Source organism: Electrona antarctica, assembly GCF_951216825.1.
Source record: "Electrona antarctica genome assembly, chromosome: 9".
NCBI classification, from domain to species: domain Eukaryota; kingdom Metazoa; phylum Chordata; class Actinopteri; order Myctophiformes; family Myctophidae; genus Electrona; species Electrona antarctica.
The window spans coordinates 27,930,661-27,950,840 of NC_136790.1; the positions used below are offsets into that span (position 1 = coordinate 27,930,661).

General features: G+C 42.9%; 1 protein-coding gene across 3 annotated transcripts in view; it reads left to right on the plus strand.

Annotated features, from left to right (window-relative positions):
- Nucleotides 1-2,913: 2,913 nt before the first annotated feature.
- frmd4ba (FERM domain containing 4Ba) overlaps nucleotides 2,914-20,180 on the plus strand; it is a 52,363-nt gene continuing 35,096 nt past the window's right edge. For all 3 annotated transcript variants that reach the window (XM_079510959.1, XM_079510958.1, XM_079510960.1), the window contains exon 1: nucleotides 2,914-3,182. The gene's annotated coding sequence lies outside the window, so the exon portion shown is untranslated. The remainder of the gene's footprint in view (nucleotides 3,183-20,180) is intronic.

Sequence of the window (20,180 nt, forward strand, 5' to 3'; positions counted from 1 at the left end):
CATTTAATGAAATCCAAAGGGGAAACATGGGTAGTAATTTGTATGACTTTACTTCAGTTAATTTAGATGTAAGGCTTCTTAAAATCAATCTTTTTGATTGCATTCTAAAAAAGATCAGTAACTTGTATTTCCCCTATGCATATTGCATTGTATATCCTTCAGGGAGAATTAACAAGCCAAGAAAATAATGTTATATATTACCACATTCGTGGAATAGTAACATGTGTATAGCCTATAGGAAGTTTCATCATCACAATAGCCCAGGGGCTAAATCTCAATAGGAGCCAAGCTGAGAGTGACGTGTGTGTGCGTGTGTGCGTGTGTGCGTGCGTGCGTGCGTGTGTGTGTGTGTGTGTGTGTGTGTGTGTGTGTGTGTGTGTGTGTGTGTGTGTGTGTGTGTGTGTGTGTGTGTGTGTGTGTGTGTGTGTGTGTGTGTGTGTGTGTTTATTTGTGTGTGTGTGTGTGTGTGGGTTTATTTGTGTGTGTGGTTGGTTTGGGGGGGGGGGGTACATATAGCACATGGCACTGGGATGAGCCTAATCACGGGGTAGCAGAAATCCTCACAAATGGGGGGATGGGGCCTGTCCCTCCCTTGGGTGACTCATTAGGTTTTGAAGAAAGCATTTTGCTCCAGTAACAAATTAACCAGTCCTGGACACAAAGGTATTATATTTTTCTGTGTTCAAAGGTACTGTACACTTGGCTGCGATGGCCGTGTACAGTACCTTCTTGCCTCTTTGCCCTGCAACCTGTCTCAGCTGGTGTACAGTAAAATTGGGTGGCCTTCAGCCCTCCCATTTCCTTTCTTTTGCAGTTCCCATATGGATTACGTGGCTTTTCCATTGTTCAGTTTGCCACAGCTACGCAACAAGGTGGCACTCCTTTCCTTCCTCTTTAACATATTGTCCAAAATGATGCATTAAAAGAATGCAGCATTGAACAATCCTATCAAAGCCTACATGATGTTTAAAGCTTTTATGCTCCTCTTACGTCTTTTGCGAGTGGAACTTAACATGAAAAACTGATCTGCCCATTATTACCAGATAACAATTGAGATCAGGATGAAATAATAATAATAATAATAATAATAATAATATGGGCTAATATAATCATAATAAAAATATTATGTTGACACTTGTGAATAAAGTGTTAATGTAACAAATAGACATATGGTGGCTATATCATGACAGGTTAATATAGGTTACTGCTGTAGGTAAGCCAAAATAGCGCCTCTGGTAATTTAGACCTTGGTATTGGGTAGCTCTGGTCCATAGCTCTAATGCGTTGCATTTAGAAATGAAACGCATTAGAGCTATGGACCAGAGCTAGCTAGGTATTGGGTAGGTCTAGGCTCATATGCGCCGCGGCCTATCCCTTGGAAAAGGAGTAGGCCTACTAAGCTACATTTGGTTTGGCTCGAGTGATTGATTGATTGATTGATTGTTTTTTTTATTAACAGGTTGCAGAATGGGTAAGCCTGGTCTGGGTGGCTACAGAATGGGTACATGGGCAAATGGCTTCTTGGTTAGAGTGGGTGACAATGTTATCACACGTAAAGATGAAATTACCTACCTAGGTTCCATCCTGGAGGCTAATCTTTCCGGTGATAAAATGGCCACCAACGTAATCAAAAAAGTCAACCAAAGAACAAGATTCCTTTACAGGATCTCCTCACTGGTCGACAAAAACACCTTGAAGACCTTAACAGGAGCCCTCGTACGAGGCTTCTTTGACTATGCATGCACCTCCTGGCACCTCACCCCTGCCCACTTTGACAGACTGGCATGGCTTAGGGTCGACGACAGAGTACAGCATCTTGCAATGGGTCTGGTCCACAAGATTCGATACTCCACCAAGATACCCATGTACCTGTCTAGATACTTCCTTAATGTTAACGAAGTCCACACCCACAACACCAGAGGGAGTGCAACGAACCATGTACAACCCAGATTCGGCACAAACAAGGGACTAAATTCTTTTCGCTCCTATGCCACCAAAATGTGGAACGCCCTACCAACAGTCATTAAGACATGCGAATCCCTTGACTCCTTCAAAACCGCTCTCAAAGGGCACCTACGGATGGCTGCAATTCGAAACTGGCCCCCGTAAAATCTGAATCCCCCCCCACCGCCCCCCCTCCCTTTTCCCCTCACTGTATATGTTTCTTTTCCCTTTTTACCTCCATTATGATGAATTCCTGTTCTGTTCTTTGTCTATATAGAAGTGTCTATTTGTACGTCTCTAAATGTTTTGATGAATTGAACATGGTGGACCCTGTTGTAAACAAGTGTAATGCTTAATTGGGTCGTCCACTCACAGTTAACAGCCTTTGTATTGAGTTTGTGCTTGAAATGTACTGTAATTCTGCAAACTGTTAATAACATTTTCAATCAATCAATCAAAAACAGTCCAAGGAAGGTACAGGTCAATTCAATACAAAAACTGCTAACCAGATGAAGCAGACTTGTTTTACATCAGGGTCCTCCATTTTCAATTCATCAAAATCTCCCGAGACCCGGGTGTTGCGTGCTTTTGTTTAGTTTAAAAAGCTAAACAAGAACTAATAAGACAAGGTTCGGCTTGTTTATTCCATCATGGTTGACGGCGATTCCATGATCCACCCCTTCAAATGAATGACCGTTTGACCCATAAGTGAATTACATGATTTATAAATGCCGTATAGTAGCAGGGCCTATCCGTTTAATACCCCGAGGATAATATTGGCAAGGTCACAAATGTTCCATTCATACATTTTATTTTCTTAAGACCTACACCCCATAACGGCAGTAACGGATTTTTTTGTTTTGTTGCTTTGAGCGTGTTTACGCACCAGAGAGCGCTCTTCCATTGGTCAGCCGGCAGTTGCACAAGCACGGGTAGAGGGAAATTCGTTTGTTGGATGGATTGGTTGAAGGTAGTGAGGGAGACAGGGTGCGCGCCGCGGATAGATGGCTCTGTGTACGCGCGACACAATGCCGACCAGGCTGATTCCCTTCCTGGACCAAACCGAGCACCGTGACCACCAGCTTTTTTTGTAACATAATAATGAGTTTTGCCAGTGGTGGAGACAAGATTATTATTATTTTTCTTAAATAGGCTAACTCGGCACCGGCGCCGGTTTTTGAAAGAAGTGGAGTTCACATCGACCACAACAACGTGAAGTCGCCAACAAAAGAAACAAGGTAAGATGCAGTAGGCAGGCTATATGTTTAACCTGTTTGATTATCACTCACACAGTCACGGCCATGCGTATATGAAAGTCGCTTTTACGCTACAATTTCACACGGTTTTCAACGACACCTGCAGCGAAATATTTCAGTCTCGCTTTATTGTATTGCTCCTTTGTAGTGCAGGCTATACTACTTTGTTGTTATCTCGCTTTTAAGTGTTGCATCTTTGTTATAAGCTTAGTTGCACCGCTGTTTTTACCTTTATTACATATTAAGTAGGCTATTCCCCTTTCAATTTGTCCCTCAATTGAATTGATCTGTATGTCAAGTTAGTTATTAAACTATATCTTTATTTAGATGCTGTAGTGTTACCTGCATGAGTGACAATGACAACCGGCAATAATGAATTATTGACTTGTCACTGTTAGTGTAGCCTAGCCTAAGATTTAGACTCGTAGATGTATTTATCGATTCTGACATTTTCAATATAAATGTCAGAATCGACAAATACATCTACGAGAGTCTAAATCTGAGGCTAAGTGTAGCCTATAATAATCACGTTTAATCGTTATCATTGATTATCTATCAATGTCCAGTGGCAAGAAGGTAAACATGAAAGTTATCTGACACTGTCACACACACACACACACACACACACACACACACACACACACACACACACACACACACACACACACACACACACACACACACAGAGAGAGAGATGAACAGAAAACGAAGGTCTACTTTTAAAAGACCCCTTCTCTCTTTCCTGCATGGGTCAGCTGGTCAGCTCTAGCCTACTCTGTGTGAATATCCTGTTTCCTGGACATGAAGAAACAATGGGAGAGAGCAAACACGTGACGTGATGTCCTACAGTAGCCTATGTGTCATGTGTCACCCAAGACCATAAACATAAGGATGTAAAATGTATTTGGCACCTATGGATTTACATGCTTTGCTTTAGAGTTTAGATTAATTGAAAAAGTTTTAGATTGGATGAAGAAATAACTTTACAGATAAAATGAACAGTGCGCCGACAAATCGAGTCTTGTAAGTCATGCATTCACATGCTCTATCTTGCCCTTTGCAGTGGTTGACACAAATGGGCTGACTTGAAGAAAGTCTTTGCCATTAGGTCCGTTTGTCACTGATCTAGAAGAAAGGCATGCAAGTTGAGAAAGTAGCCTACAGTGGCTGATTCAAATATTGAATTTGTAGCTTCTATAACATGCTCTGCTGTCTGTCTGTCTGTCTGTCTGTCTGTCTGTCTATGACACACACGCACGCACAGACATGTGCACACCTATACAAACTGGCTGTACAGTGCAGCATTGTGTTTATTTTAGTCTAGGATGTTCAGTTGCTTTTAATGGGGTCAGCACTTTCAATTCAATAAAGCTATACTGTCACAGTAGATTCCACCACTGTTGCTTGGCTAGCATGGATAGCGAGTTATGTGGCAATCAGTTTAACATTTATGGACATATACGAAGAAAACTGGCAGAAAAATACTTGTTTGCTGCTTTTTTGACCTTTCACTTTGAGCACGTACAGAGCACTTTATGAGCATGTTGAAATAAAATAAAAATAAAAATTCTTAGTCTCTGTGTAAGGAGTCTTCCTTTAAAAGTTTATGAAGAGTGCAAGTCCTTTCCTGCCAGTTTTCCTTAAAAAGATTTAGACCACAGCACCTGCAGTCGACCCTGAACAAAGGACAAAGAAGAGCGCAACAGTTTACCCTGGACCTGGGACATATACAAGACGGTCTGTAAAAGGCTAATCGGGTAAACATAGGAATGCTTATTTCTTGGCCAAACTGTTGATCCTGCAGAGGTCACACAGCATCCTGAAAACTGGGGCTGTGAACCGCACTAATGATATTTTCCCACCTCCCACCCCCCCCCACACACACACACAAACCCCCCCCCCACACACACACACACACACACATCACTGTTTTTGTTTTAAATTTGCTTATCTGCACTTTCTGTTTCTTCCCACACGTCTTCATCTATTTAACGTTCTTCGTTCACATTTGAATGAGAGGATTGGCTGTCACATGATACTGTGGTTGTATAGGTCCACACAGGAAAACATTTCCTGCTGGACAGGTTTTGACAACATTTCTTTCCACAGACAAACATCGAACTCTTCACAATTGTCACTTTGGGAAGTTTTTATGAAGGTGAATCTGATCATTGCATGTGCTGTGAGCTGACCTGCACATTTGTATGTAACTATGAAGCTGTAAAATCCTCACTGTTAACAATTTAACTCTGATAGAGTACAAAGGAAAGGGAACCTTCTGGTTCCATTCGTACACTCTGGTAATTGATAAATGAACACTGAGGGATTTACTGTGTATGTGAATTGAATTGCTTAATGTGTCTGTTTGTAGGTTGAGGGCATGATCACACCGCACTTTTATTCTACCTATGAGGGCTGATTCTGTCAATGCATTTCAATGGGAATAAAGCGTTATTTAAAAAACCTCAAAAGAAATTGAAATCCGCAAATGGCAGCAAACCGCTCCATTCCCATTGAAATGCATTGGCATTGCGGTATGACTGTGCCATGGCCGTAATTTATTGGTTTAACAGTGGAAATCAATTCAGATCCCCATGCAGGGGGAACATCTGTGTTGCTGCCGTAGTACACAGATAACCAAACCCTATACTTAGTTAACCAGATTCCTATTCCTAAGGGCTCTATACTAGGCCATCTCCTGTTTCCTCGACAGTAATATCTTCAACAAGCTCACAAGGTGGTGCGTTGTGGCGTGTTGTTATGCGTTGTGAGCCCCAGAATAGGGATGCTGCTAGGGTTCAAGTGCATGGTTAAAGAGGTTTGTTGCGAAATCTGCTCAGTGTCATTTGTGGGACAAGGCAAAGAGAGCAAGGTTGTAGGTTATCACATCTATTTGACCTGTGTATGGGACAGCCCTTCATATTGCCCTCAGTGCTCCATGTGGCCTCAGCCTGAGGAAGTGAGGACCATTGCAAACATGGTTTATACTGTCACATGTATCAACAGGAATCTGTTCCTCCTTGGCAGCAAACCAGAAGTGCATAGGCTCTCTCTCTCTCTCTCTCTCTCTCTCTCTCTCTCTCTCTCTCTATCTCTCTCTCTCGCTCTCTCTCTCTCTCTTTGTTTCATGTCTTCTTTTGTCCTGCAGACAGGACATCCTCTGTAAAACAAAACAGTCTGTGCCTTGGCTCATTTTCACGTGCAAAACAGGCTTTCTGCAATATAGCACAAGCACATGCAATTCTCACAGATTGTTCTATGCATGTTTAAAAAAGTGTTTGACTCTGCAATGATAACTTTATATATCACCTCTATATTGTTATGGTTTCGGAGTGACTAATGCATGGTACTGACTGTGATTAGTCAAGACAAATGACATACTGTACCTTCCTTTCAATTTGTGTTTCCATTCAGAGTAATGGGAAAACAGTTGCATCAGGCTCTCAGCTGGCTGGCAATTCCTCTGAGAGACAGTTTCCATCGTTTTAGATGAAGAAGACTGTATTGGGATAAGCTGAGAGCTCCAATCTAGTTAAACAAAGAGGGATGGCAGTTTGTGAACAGATTCTCCGCAAATGTAATCCTGACAGCTGTCTTCCTTGACATGATATACTATTTAGAGAATGGACACACGGCATTGATTTCTAGATTTACCATCTGTATTAGTGGCCATTGACTGGGACATTTCACTTTAAGTGCCCTCTATCCCAGAGGAATATGTCATAAAGTTAAATTGTGGTTTTTAGGTTTTAGAATATCCTACCACAAATTTTGTGGAATACTGAAAAGATAGAAAGTCATATCTTTAACTAAATAATAGTGACACTGACAGTGACACAATACAATTGGATGAGTTGCATTACCTATATCAAGTCTCAAGATTGTCTATAGATACTCAAGATACTATACTGACACTGGAAAAGGGAAAGACAAATCAAAGCTGTATCTCCACTGGCTGCCTAGCCAGGGCTGTGTAAAGGCTTATAGACACCACATTGACTTGTCTGACTACTACAATGTCAGGAGATTAGTGGATCATCATATGTCTGGTATAGATACATGTGTTAAAATATTGCTGTGTGCACTGTGCACGCTTTATACACACTGACTCACTGCAGAGACAGTTGGCTGTTTTAATAAAGGAAAAAGGAAAGGAACTTTTCTTGCTCCAGACATGTTTTAAACCGAACAAGACCATGACGGTCAAAACGTTGTTGTTGCTGCCTGTGTTGTTTCAAGTAAGTTGAGTTGCAGGCCCTTCCTTATTGTCTCCACCAGGCCGAAGGCATGGGGAGAGAGTATGTTTTGCACTCCGTCTGTGTGTGTGTGTGTGTGTGTGGCTGTGTGCGTGTCTGTCCGTCCGTCCGTCCGTCTGTCTGTTACCAGCTAATCTCTGGCACCATTAACCCGGTCGATGCCAAATTTTGCACACACTCCCTGGATGCCAACGATGAACCTCTGCTCGAAATTCTCCAGAGCGGCCTGTTATAGCACCACCAGGAGGCCGACTTTTGAAAAACACATTTTTTGATATTACTCCTCTAGATTCTGTCCAAATATCCCGCAAATCGTTACACACTATCTCTATAGTCATGTTTTCAAGTCGGATCTGTTTGATATTTCATATCCCATCCTAATTGGCTGACATTGGCTTTCAATGTTTTCAGGATTGGCCCGTTTTGAACAAAAAGCCTCAAATCATGAACGCAGTGTGCAATTTACGTGAAAGCTTTGGAATAAAAATAAATAAAAATCATCCAATTGCCATCCAAGGTGTAAGAAGAAATGGCATCCTTTTCACATTGGCCTATTATATCGCCACCAGGAGGCCACAACCTGACCTGCCCATCTAGTTGAATATAAAATGAGCAATATATTTATTATGGTTTGCGATGAATTGGATCTGCTTTTTAGCAAAAGTTTAGGCAGTAGCAGAATCAGTGTGTGCAGCAGCAAGCAAACAGGATGAGCAGTGCAAACTTCCAGTTTAAATAGCCGGAATGAAGATGTGTGATTGGATGAGTGAATCTTGTGACTGAGAATATGATGCCCAATGAACGGCCGGCAGCAACTGCACTGAGTTTCCTGACTGAACTTGCTTTGCGCATGTCTGTGACAGTCACGACGCTCATATGTTTAACAATAATTAATAACTCTTGAGAGTGTAAAATGAAACCAAATGGTTACGTATTTTTGCGTATTTGGTTACACTCTTAAGTTAAAGAGTTAAAGATCTTATAAGGCTTCCATTTGGCTACCAACTCTCCATCATTTAGCTGGGGTCCACCTGGAACCTGGACCACTGGTTGAAAATAGTTCTGTTAATAAATGGTAAACGTTATCTTTCAATATATGAAATGGTGGCAGGTTTTTGTGGTGAAAGGTCTGTGGCTCTGGGAGTATTGTCAGGAATATGTTTTGTTTTGTTTGTTTGTAACACTATCTCAGAATACACCAATTATTTGTATTAGAATAGGCAGAAAACGGGGGCCTGATTCCCCATGACCTTTACGATGAACATCAGGCAAAAATAAGCACTCGGATCATCTGAAGTAAATTGCTTTACAAGAAAAACATTTATTGGAGGATTCATAAAGTCATGTATGTGCTGGGCCGGTAGAGTACTGAGAGATGTGAAGTCTGTGTGATTGCTGCATTAATGGCTTCCAAAGAGCAGATACTAGATCCTGCCTGCATTTTAGTGAGGCTAGCATAGTTCTACTGTGCCTGTCAGTGCATTCTAGACAGTAGGTTTATCATTACCCCGGGCAGCAGTCAGTCACAGAGCGAAACATGAACCACAGGTTGAAATTCCCTACAGCTTTCTACAGAGAACTATAGCCATGCTTTTGTTTACGTTCCTGTGCCTGTCAGCCAAGCATGGCGTTGCTCTGAGGCGAAGAAAACGCTGAAAATATCAACAAAGCAAAGCCCTCTCCCACCCATTCTCTGTTTGTCTGACGGTGGATGTAGCTACTTTGTGTGGGTGTGGGTGTGTGTGTGTGTGTGTGTGTGTGTGTGTGTGTGTGGGGGGGGGGGGGGGGGGGGGGGGGGTGCTGTCAATGACCCTTGCAGTAATTATGCTGCCTGTGTACTTCTCACCATCCACCCATCCATCTACATCCTGCGCCCAACCTCCACACACACACACACACACACACACACACACACACACACACACACACACACACACACACACACACACACTCTCTCTCGCTCGCAACAGGAGTGCTGTTTGGGGGGGGGGGGTTATTTTGAGGGCCTGTGCCTTGTATGATAATGACCATTAATGTCTCCATTGCACGCTGCTTGGGAGGGGGTTCAGTGGTCGTGGACTGAAAGGCCTGAGCTGCTATTATTTCCCTCTCTGACGCAAATAGAGAGGTACAGCTTGTGGAAGGCCGGGAAAACAGCCGTGCTCCCAGAGCAGACATACCCCACAGCCCTGGATCCGCACTGATCAATACTGACCTCACTGTGGTTAACATCCCGTGTGAGTATTTCACACATCTACTGCCAGAGGGGATAGACGGTGTACTAAAGTGGAGAATACCCAAATGGATAAATTAACACTGAGGATTTTACTGTGTATGAGATATATTGAGAACCTCCACCCCCACCCATTTCTCATCTGTGAACCCTGGAGTGATTTCCTGATTCTTTTATTAGGTAGGCGTGCACGATTGTCTTTGGCATCTCCAAACGCTGCCTTTGTGTGTGTGCTCAGTTTGGCTGTCTGGTGTGGTTTATTTAAAAAATATATTGAATTTTCACGTTTTCACATAAAGATGAATCACAAATGTATACAAACTAGAAATTAAAAGCACATGGTGTGGTTCAATTAATACTAGTGGAGGTGGGTTTGTGTATGAGTGTTACCAGGGTGTGATGTTCTACTATAGAGACAATGTAGTGTAGATCATGGGTGCACTCCCTCTGGGAGAGCTTAGCATTCATCATTCATGGGCTGTTATATGAGCCCCTTCTTTTCTTTTAGACAGTTAATACTGCAGAGAGAGAGATACCCGCCCTCGACCTGGACAGACACAGTCACTCTCATCTACCAAGTACTCACTCACATTGAAAGGCACACGTACCGCATCAAGGATGAATACAATCTAGCAAGAAAGATTACACACAAAGGGAAATTAAGCAGAAGGCATGCAAGACAAGTCTCTAGCAGCTAGAATCTAGCTCTCTATCTAGCTGGAATCAAACTGGGGACGTTGCGATTATACTATTCCCTCACACCGTGTCTCTCCAACATCCTCAGACCCATCGCTGTTTAGAGGCCAATCCATTTGGGTAGCAGTCACCTTCACCACTGCAGCCTGGAGGAGGTGTAGGCGGGAGAGGAGCAGAGGGTTTTCAAGGAGGAGGAGGAGGCGGTGAGCAGAGGGAGAGGAGGGAAGTTATTATCACCCGCCCCGTGGACCAGAACCAAGCTTCCTGCTGGTCCAGTCAGACAGGCCAAGATGAGCTCTGAGAGGGGGGGGGGGGGGGGGGGAGTGTGTCTACTCTAACCCATGCATGACAGAAAGGACAGCGTTACAGAGGGCGAGAAAAAGGAAGTGTGTCTGGCTTCATAACACAGCCAGAAGGAAGCACTATCTGAGTGACTAATTCAATAGAAAAAGCCGGACCTGCTGCACTGTACTGTTCGGGCGCCTAGGCCACTTCTCGATGGATCAATGCGTGGGTTATCCTGTTAGAATGGCTCTATGGGTACCCTTTCCCCTACTATATGGCCTATTGTTGTTGCAGGAGCATGCCTGGCTCAAATAGCAGCAAATTTACAGTAGCGTTGGGGCCCCTCGTGTAAGCGTTCATAAAGACAACTAAAGGTGTCCATCAGCAACATTAGCTCATCAGAACTACACTACCACTTCACCTCATAGGATGTTACCCTTTAGTCACAATCAATCTTTGCGCACAGCCATCAGGCTAAATTGACGATGTCAGGTCTGTGTGTGTAGGGTATCTGCCGATCATGTGACCTGGATAACGCAGCGAAAGACGATATGACGGCAGCACATGCACAGCACTCGAAAAGCATTGTGGCTGTAGTATAGGACCCCCCCCCCCCCCCCTACTATAGCAGAGATGTACTGTAACAGGTGTCAACCTCACTGGGTGGTAAAGTAATACTCCTGCTCCCCTACGGGGAAGGCAGTGGCTAATCGCTGTTATAGGATGATGATCTTGTTGCTAGAATTTGGGAAATTATTTTCTCACCTGAAGGTTTAACAGCCAAATGACATTCAGATCGTCATTGTCATTTTCGTGTTTGTTTTTGTGTTAGCCCCTGGCACCTTCTGTCAGCAGTACATGTCTGAAGGGTATGAATATGTAGTTACATGACTCAAACTGTTGGAAAGAATTTCATCTTAGTACATCATTGCACAAATGTGTTGCATCAAAAATTATGTCAGTTGAAAATATGTCATTAAAAACGATAAGGACACTCTTTGGAGTGCCGGTGTTTGCTAGCCTGGAAACCAGACGAATCTGCCATTGCAAAACAAATTGCCCTTATAGTCTTGGCATGCCGGCTAGGTCTTCACCAGGCGGTGTGGCATACCCAGGGCTGTATCAGGACATGAGGAAGCTCCAGGGGGAAATAGTTTCTCTACAACATACGGTTCATCTTTTCATATTTTTGGTGCCTCTATAGAGCGTCACAGTCCCCCCCCCCCTTTCAGAACGACGAGGGCATCGGAAGAGAATTTCCCTTCCATAGACGTTTCAGAAAGTATTTATTTAATGACCTTTAAGCCTTCGTTAAAGCCAACTCAGCTCCTGACAAATCATGACAATAAACAAACTTTTTTTGGGACGAACAAAATAATTAGAATTATAAACATGATTTGTCAGGAGCCGAGTTGGCTTTGTCCGAGGCTGAAATGTTTTTAAATAAATACTTTCTGAAACTTCTATGGAAAAATGAATGGGAAATTCTCTTCCGTTGCCCTCGTCTTGAAAGTGGGCGGGACTGCAGTGCTTTATGGGCAGAAGTGGAAACGCTTGGGCTTGGGCTTTAAATGGATGTGTGTTTTTGAAATTATAGTCAAACAGCATGGATTACCAAACCTCTGTTTGACATTTGTAGGATTGGTAACACCCCCTATGGGTTTATGTGAAACATGAATTGCTTTCAACTCTGCATTATTTAGAGGCCTTTCAATGTGTGATTTATGCAATTATTTTTGGTCAAATGGGGCCCGCTCGCAAACATTGGAATCATAGCCAATTGGAAGGGAATAGGGACATTTCTGAATGATGCATGGTTTTCACATGACTCCAGAGATCATGTGTACCGATTTGTGTGAATTTTGGAAACAATCTGCAGGAGTAGTAACAAAGTGTTGGCTTGAAGAAAATGGTGGAAAAGGTTTCTAAAGGGGAAATGGCCGTGGCAGTTGTGTTGTGATTTAAGGAATCCAGGGGAAAATGTTTGATTGTACAACATACAGTTCAAGAGTTATAGGCCAAAATGCAAAGGGGACTGGTCTACACCAGGGCGACACCATATGAGGCCGATTCTAAAGATTTGGGATGGAGTGTCTTCCTTGACACACAGACACAGGGGCGAAACCATAGTCTTTGCCTCCTGGCCTATCGGCAGACAATACCTTTAGTGTGCACAGTTAATACCACAAACATGATAAATGTTAGTGCAGACAGTGAGGGACAATGTTGAATTAAATGTTCTACTTGAAGTGAAGCATAAACAGATCCTCTCCTCTGACGCCTTATTGCACAGTAGAGCATTTAACACAGTTGTCCTCACTTGACTCTCTGTGAACTTACATTCCCTAAAGTTAAAATACTGCTTCACATTATTGTGACAGAGTCGTTTTCAATGCATCGTCTTTGCATTTTCTATCTATGAGACAATATTCCAATGGCAAAGCTCTCAGGGCCCTCTTGACCAGCTGTCATACACGTAGACTAGATGCATGCTTTGTGTGATAAACATCATGTCATTTATCATGTAGTTGGCAAATTGGATTGACTGTGATAAACTTGAAGAGGATTATCTCTAGAGACTGTTTCATTAAATGTAATTTGTTAAATGTTAACATGCTATAGCCAGGCTGTAGCTCTCATTAGGACAGTTTAAGTGTTATGAAATGTGTTGATACTATGGTATCAGATATCAGGATAAATACACACCTAAAATAATATGAATCCAAGATATCAGTCAGTGCTTAAGTTTAGGGCTCATGCCAGACGTGAGAAGTCACTGTAGGCCTGCAGAACATTTCGTTTTTGAGCGGTGCCTCCGCTACATTACGGAGATATGTGTGTCCGTCCGTCTGTATGTCTGTCTCTGTGTCTGTCTGTATGTCCGAGCACGGAAAGCTGCAACACCTAGTGGCCAGTAGAGTACAGCACAGAGTACACTACAGTACGAGCCCTGGGCCGTTCCTGGGGCTCTGTATGTTCCGGCGACCCCCACACGGACCCCCACATGGTAACTGTCATTTCACAGTACACTACAATACAGTACAGAGCACAGTAGAGTACAGTAACTATAACAATAAATGTATAGTTGCACCGCTCAGTTCACACAGGTGTGGTTTTCCTTTCTGCTCCGTTTAAGTTATGTGTGAAAAGCAGAAAAGAGAATAAAATAAGAAACTTTTGGTGTCATAATTGACAGCTGGTCTATGGAGGTATTTCTTCCTCTCCTCCATCAATTCATCTTTTGCAGCTCTTGTCCGTCTTCAGGCACTTGTGGAAATGAGCCCATTCATTATACTCGTTGACAACCAGTGACTCTTCATGTACCATCTAAGGAGTGCTTGGGCAAATCTGTTCTCCCTTAAACCCCAGGGGGGGATTTTGATATAGCAGACATGTCTGTGGATGGTGGCCCACACTATGGCCTCTGTTCCCCCCACCCTCCCATACACACACACTCTGACCTACTCTGCTTCATGGCATCTGGGTTATACACACTAGCGTTTGTCACGGCCCACAGCCCCCAGCGTGGCCCTGAGCGCCATTCCGTACAGCATGGAGGGCCAGCCCCCAATTCCCCAGCCGCAACAGACAAGCTGATGGGGCCAGTGGCGGCAGGCCTCAACCCCCAGGCCCTCTCTCCCCTCTGCTTTGCTTCTTTTCTCTTCCCACCCCCTGCCGGGCTGCACAAAGCTGGGCCTGACTGTATCACATCAACACACACAAAAACGCTTTTCTCTCCATTCATCTGGCAACTGAAGCTTCATCCCATGGCTTTAATTGGGCATAATTGAGATCCCTCATGATTTAAACAGATATATATATAGTGGCAATTTTTTTCCAGACAATAAAGATATACAGTATAATGAGGATTTGTAGGCCTTTAGGGCAGATGTTTCTTAAAACCAGGAGCTCATTTTCACACGCATCACAGCAGTGAACACAACGCATTCGAAAGCAGCACATGGTTTGCATGTATGCATGGTTTGAGACGATTTGCGTTCATGTTTTATGAGATGTATTTTTAATCCATTCATTTATGATTCATAGGAACAAATTGTCACCACAGCGTGTCATGACACCCACCTGCTCCATTTCGAACTATTGAGTCAGTCTAAGCTAGCTATAGTCAAGTGAGGACAGTGTCCCTTGAAAGCAAGGGGGCAACAGCAGGTGGAAAAGGGTGTGTGAGCGCTACGGGGCATGCCGCGTACGTGTGCTATGCCGTGTGTCGTGCATACTGTGTACGGTATGTGTTCCATTCAGCCCGTCAGCTGCAGTCTCTGTATGTGGCATGGCCCATCAGCTGTGGGGCCATGTGGGCGACAGCTGTTTCTCTGACCTCCCTGCTCAGGCTCTGTTCAGTCTAATTTTTACGTCTTCTAATTTGTTATTTCGTCGTGACACAACTGTGTCATGTTGCTCACTCGAAAATCTTTGTTATTTTCGAGCGAGCAACACTGTCGTACGACAGAACATGAACGTTTCAGTGGGAGGCCTTCCCCTTTCAGACAATTAATCTACCACTTACTGTACATGGTAATTGCCATCCCTTAGAAATGAGCCTGGGGACAGAGAACTATGATGATCTTGGCGGCGCCACTCCTCTTGTCATGCCCTGCCATGTATTCTCAACAGAGCCCAGCCCATTAACATTGAACTTTGGGAATTGAACTGAGGAGTCGGCTAAATGAATACAGACAGAACCCTTTCAGGCCAGGCTTGAGGCAGAGCATCGTCTGCACTACGAGTTAAATGAGACTCCCCATTTGAGAGAAAATGTGTGTTTTCATATACGTAGGTAATAGACTACTAGGTACTCGGGGCATAATGTAGTGCGCAATCTCCAGCACTAAATGTATTTTCTTGTTTTGTCCCCTCTGGGTGATACTGTCCAGTGACATTTCCCCATCTGCTGGTGACAATGGACTATTGCACCCTGATTAGCTGGGGCTCAACAATTGATTGTACTTTGTTTGAGGGAAACAATAGCTTGTCAAGTGGCCTCTAGGCGTCATGGAAAATGGCGTGATCTTGTCTTGTGTGGAGCATATGGCTTTGTTGGTGAAATGTCGACATTTGGAGTGACATCAGAGTCAGTGATGGGCAGTGGTGTGAGGTCATGCTGTTTGCCCACTGTGGTACCAGGCAGGAATCAGGGAGAGTCTGTGATAGGGGTGAGAACGTGACCTGATGAAGATGTAATCTTATATCGATTTTTTTCCTTCTGTGCTTTGCACCCTGTTAATAAAAAGGCCCCAATCGTCCAAGTTGCTCCAGCGCCTTCTTTATTCATTCTGCTATATGTGTCAGCTCCTGAGACGCTTCGGATCAGCCTGGTTTTGTCTTGAGACGCGGTGGAATGAGAACGTGTTTATGTAGGACAGTGTTTGTCCAGATTTTTCAAGTCAAGGATCATGAAATGTATTTGGGCAATCACACTGATTAAGGCTGGATAGCCGAAATGTCTGTCATGTTTGAGGGGCGCAGCTTTAATGTTGTCTGAACAAACATTAAAAATGCCATTGACAATGAATGGAGAATTTACGTCATGTGTCTGAGCAAATCGGCATATGTATGTCGGTGGGAACCCTTGGCCAATAAGGGACCACCATTCTTGATGATGATGTACGATGATTAGAGCGCCTCTCACTTCACACGGGTGTGATTTTCTTTCCCGAAATCACAATCACAGACCCCCGTCTAAAAGGTTTGTGCCAGGGATCCCCATAAAAGGCTATTTGTGTTGCAAAAAACTAATCTCAATTATTTATACATTTTTTAAAATATTTCAATATTTTTCCAAATGTTTAGCGATCTAGCGCTCAACGTGTCACGTAATATAATATGAAGTATGTATGACATATAGAATATGGTTAACTTAAAGTGGTTAAACTGGGACCACTACCAGCTGAATGAGTGCTGCTTGCAGCACATTTCAGAATGTCACGTTACTGGCTAGCTAGTATGATGTAGATTTATTTAGATTGTATCATTTGGCAGTATAAGTACAAATTACAAATAGTATCACAGCTTAAATATATGTACATAAACAAAATAATAATCAAACATTTGTACACTAATTCTTAATTTGGTATCTTTGTCTGCCTCTAGCCAAGACTTGATCTGACTGATGAATTAGCAAATACATTTGTAATACAGCTCTGTCTGTTGAATTCATTATGTTTTTCATCACTAAGTAAGGTCAACCAGTAAGGTCAGGTCACCCAATGAATCAGAATCAAGGAAGATGATAACAATGGGACATTTCTGACTGTTAAAAATTGTTATGAGCAACAAAGCACAGGGAATATAGGACAATAACATCTAAGCTATAATTATTAGTCATGGTCCTGGCTGAGTCATTATACAGAGCTAAACCCAATATGGCATCATCATTGCTTATCCAAATGATAATATGAAGTGATTTATTACAGAAGCATGTATATTCAGATGAGGAGGACAGACAGTTGGTGCATCCAATGGAGAATGGCTACCTCTGTTAGAGCTTGTGCAGAAGTAAATTCATGTACTCCCCAAATACAGACAAGGTAATTCCAGCTGGAAGCTGCCTTGCCTATTGCCTGCACCCCCTCATACAGTATCAAACCTCTTGTCAACAGCATGGATGTCAGCTGGGACTATCGATTTGTGATCTGTGGATATTGTGTGAGTGTGCACGTGCGTGCGCATGCATTGGCATGTGATGACATTGATAATGGCAACCTGCACATTATTGTGTTGTGAAAACACATCTTGTTTTGTCTTTCTTTGCAAGGAGAATCTTATACACTGAATGCATCCTGATCCAGTTGTGTAGACTTTGTCCACTAGAGCTCCATATTCGGACAGTGTGGTGACTTCAGATGAAAGATGGCATGAACCATCTCTGTTTGTGCTCCCCAGATGAAACGCCTTGCTTTGCACTGGTAAGGCTGTCCCCGAACATTCAGGGTGCGAACCTTCGCTCGTTAGGGTTGGCACTCGAATCTTAATTAATGGGCTTGAAGTTGAACCATTCGTTTTTTTTTGTTATTTGTCCCCCCTTTTTTTAACTCGAAGATATATCTCGGCGAGAATGCGATATGCATAATAAGAGTACTATGTTCATGTTGTGTTTACATGTTACATGTTTAGATGTTATTAATAATCAGGGGGGGGCATTTCAGTTGTAAACAAGCTACTATGACACTTTCCCAAAGTTACGTGATCAGCCTTTGCAGTGAAAAGAAGGTGTGTGTGTGTGTGTGTGTGTGTGTGTGTGTGTGTGTGTGTGTGTGTGTGTGTGTGTGTGTGTGTGTGTGTGTGTGTGTGTGTGTGTGTGTGTGTGTGTGTGTGTGTGTGTGTGTGTGTGTGTGTGTGTGTGTGAAATGAAATCTATATTTACCCAGGGTATCTGGGCTAAGCTCAAGAACTTGTTTCCAGCCAGGCCCTGCTCATAGAACACATTTCATCGTAGTGGTTGATGCCTTGTTCAAGGGCATTTCAGCGGTGGTAATTTTAACGTGTCGGACGGCTGGTTCGAACTGGGAACCTTCCGGTATCTAGCCCGCGCCGCTATCCGTTCGGCCACCGCTGCCGTGTGTGTGTGTGTGTGTGCCAGCAGTACATGGAATTAACAATGGATACAAGAAAAGAATTCATGTTGTGACAGACAGTACAACATTTTTATCCTCCATCTGTTAAGGTTTTTGACATACTTGTGCGAGACAGACTTGTGTGTGTCCGCCACATCTGTCGGTCACGCCTGTCACTGAGGTCAGCTGTGTTCTCTTGGTCTTTTGTTTTGCTGTTGTGTAATTACTACAGCATTGCTTCCAGTACAGTTTGACTATGGGTCCCTAATGTATTGTACCCTCCAGAAATAGATCAATCCAATTCTAACCACGCCCTAATGCTCATCAATAACATCAATACCAACTTGGTTATGTCACTGGGCCCTCTGTTGCAAAGACCTTTCTTGTATTATAATAAATTGAGTGTTTTTAAATTACTTTCATGTTAAAATAGTATAGCAGTTAACAAGGATAGGTTAGGATAAAATGTTTTAGGTATGTTTAAGGACGGCACCAAAACAACCCCTACATGCCATTGTAGTACAATGTATACTTTTTAATTATTTTAACCCTTTAAATCTCCAGTGTTTCCATATGAGTTTTAGCCACCGAGCCAAACTAAACCCAGAATAGCTTCCACCTAGACCTGGGGCAGACAGGCAGTATGGACTCCCAGCAGTTTGGTGATTAATCCCCCCCCCCCCCCCCCCCCCCCGCCGGAATATTTATAATTGAAGTCTGGAAGTAGTTGCCACTATGAAGTGTATAAAACATTCAGAAGATGGATAGACCACTGGAATAACAAGTTGTCAGTCATATCAATAAATCTCACCCTAAAAGTATAGCTCGCAAATTAAACTGTGTCATAGAGGGGTGATGGAAATCATTTGATGTGATTTTTAGATTATAGTGGGCCTATTTTATTGCGCAGTGAATATATTTTTCATATATTGCCTCGATGCTACAGAGTCGACGCAACAGTGTAGGCCTATAACAGTGGCTTGCTGAAAAACATTGTTGCATTTTATCACATAAACAAATATGTATGCTTCTGTCTTATACATACAGATGTCTTTGTCCTGTGTCTATTGAATTTGAAGGTTTTCTGTACAGCTCAAGAACTTATCCTCCACAGGCTCACAGGCCCCTACTCCTTTCACTAAGCTGAATTAGACTTTTCCCCAAAAGCCTGAATGAAAGGCAGTCAGTGATTATGTTAACTAATGATTGTGATTATTGTGTTTATGGTAAGTTTAGATTTCATATCACACATCATATGCACTACTGTAACTGTACAAAATAAAATTAAATAAATATATAAAATAATCTTCAAAAATGTATGCGTCACATAAAGGTAATAAAGTAGTATGCCTTGCCGAGCTATTAGACAGGAGCCTATCTCCTGTTTCTGTAGCGTGACTGCGTGAGGTGACTTGAGGTACACGTACATCCCCCAGCCATGATGTACACGCATTTTATAGTCTTATGTGGTACCAATAAAAATCAAACCCTGACCTCCCAATCTCAGAGCGGACTCTATAACCACTCTGTGACCACTGAGCTGGTCACATAACTGTGGTAATACGGTTATTGTCTCCAGCCCTACTTCAACTCCAGGTTGCCTTTGTTTGTTTTCCTTAATTCTGTTGGCACCTGTCACTGGTGTTGAAACCGTTGCATAAATAAAACGTGTATGAATATGTTTATGAAAGCACCTGCCACTAGTGTTCAAGAACCGTTACATAAAAATGTGTGAATATAATTATGAAAGCTAAATTCTGCAATATGAAATAAACCCTGATCTCCCCTCACAATCAGAGTACAGACTACAGAGGTTAGGACTGGAGATAGATTTTTCCATCGATTACATGGTACAATATTCAGCATCTGCATGGATGGATATGTCGGTCCCTATGCCTGACTGAGACTTGCTATTCCGTACTGTCCCAATGTCACA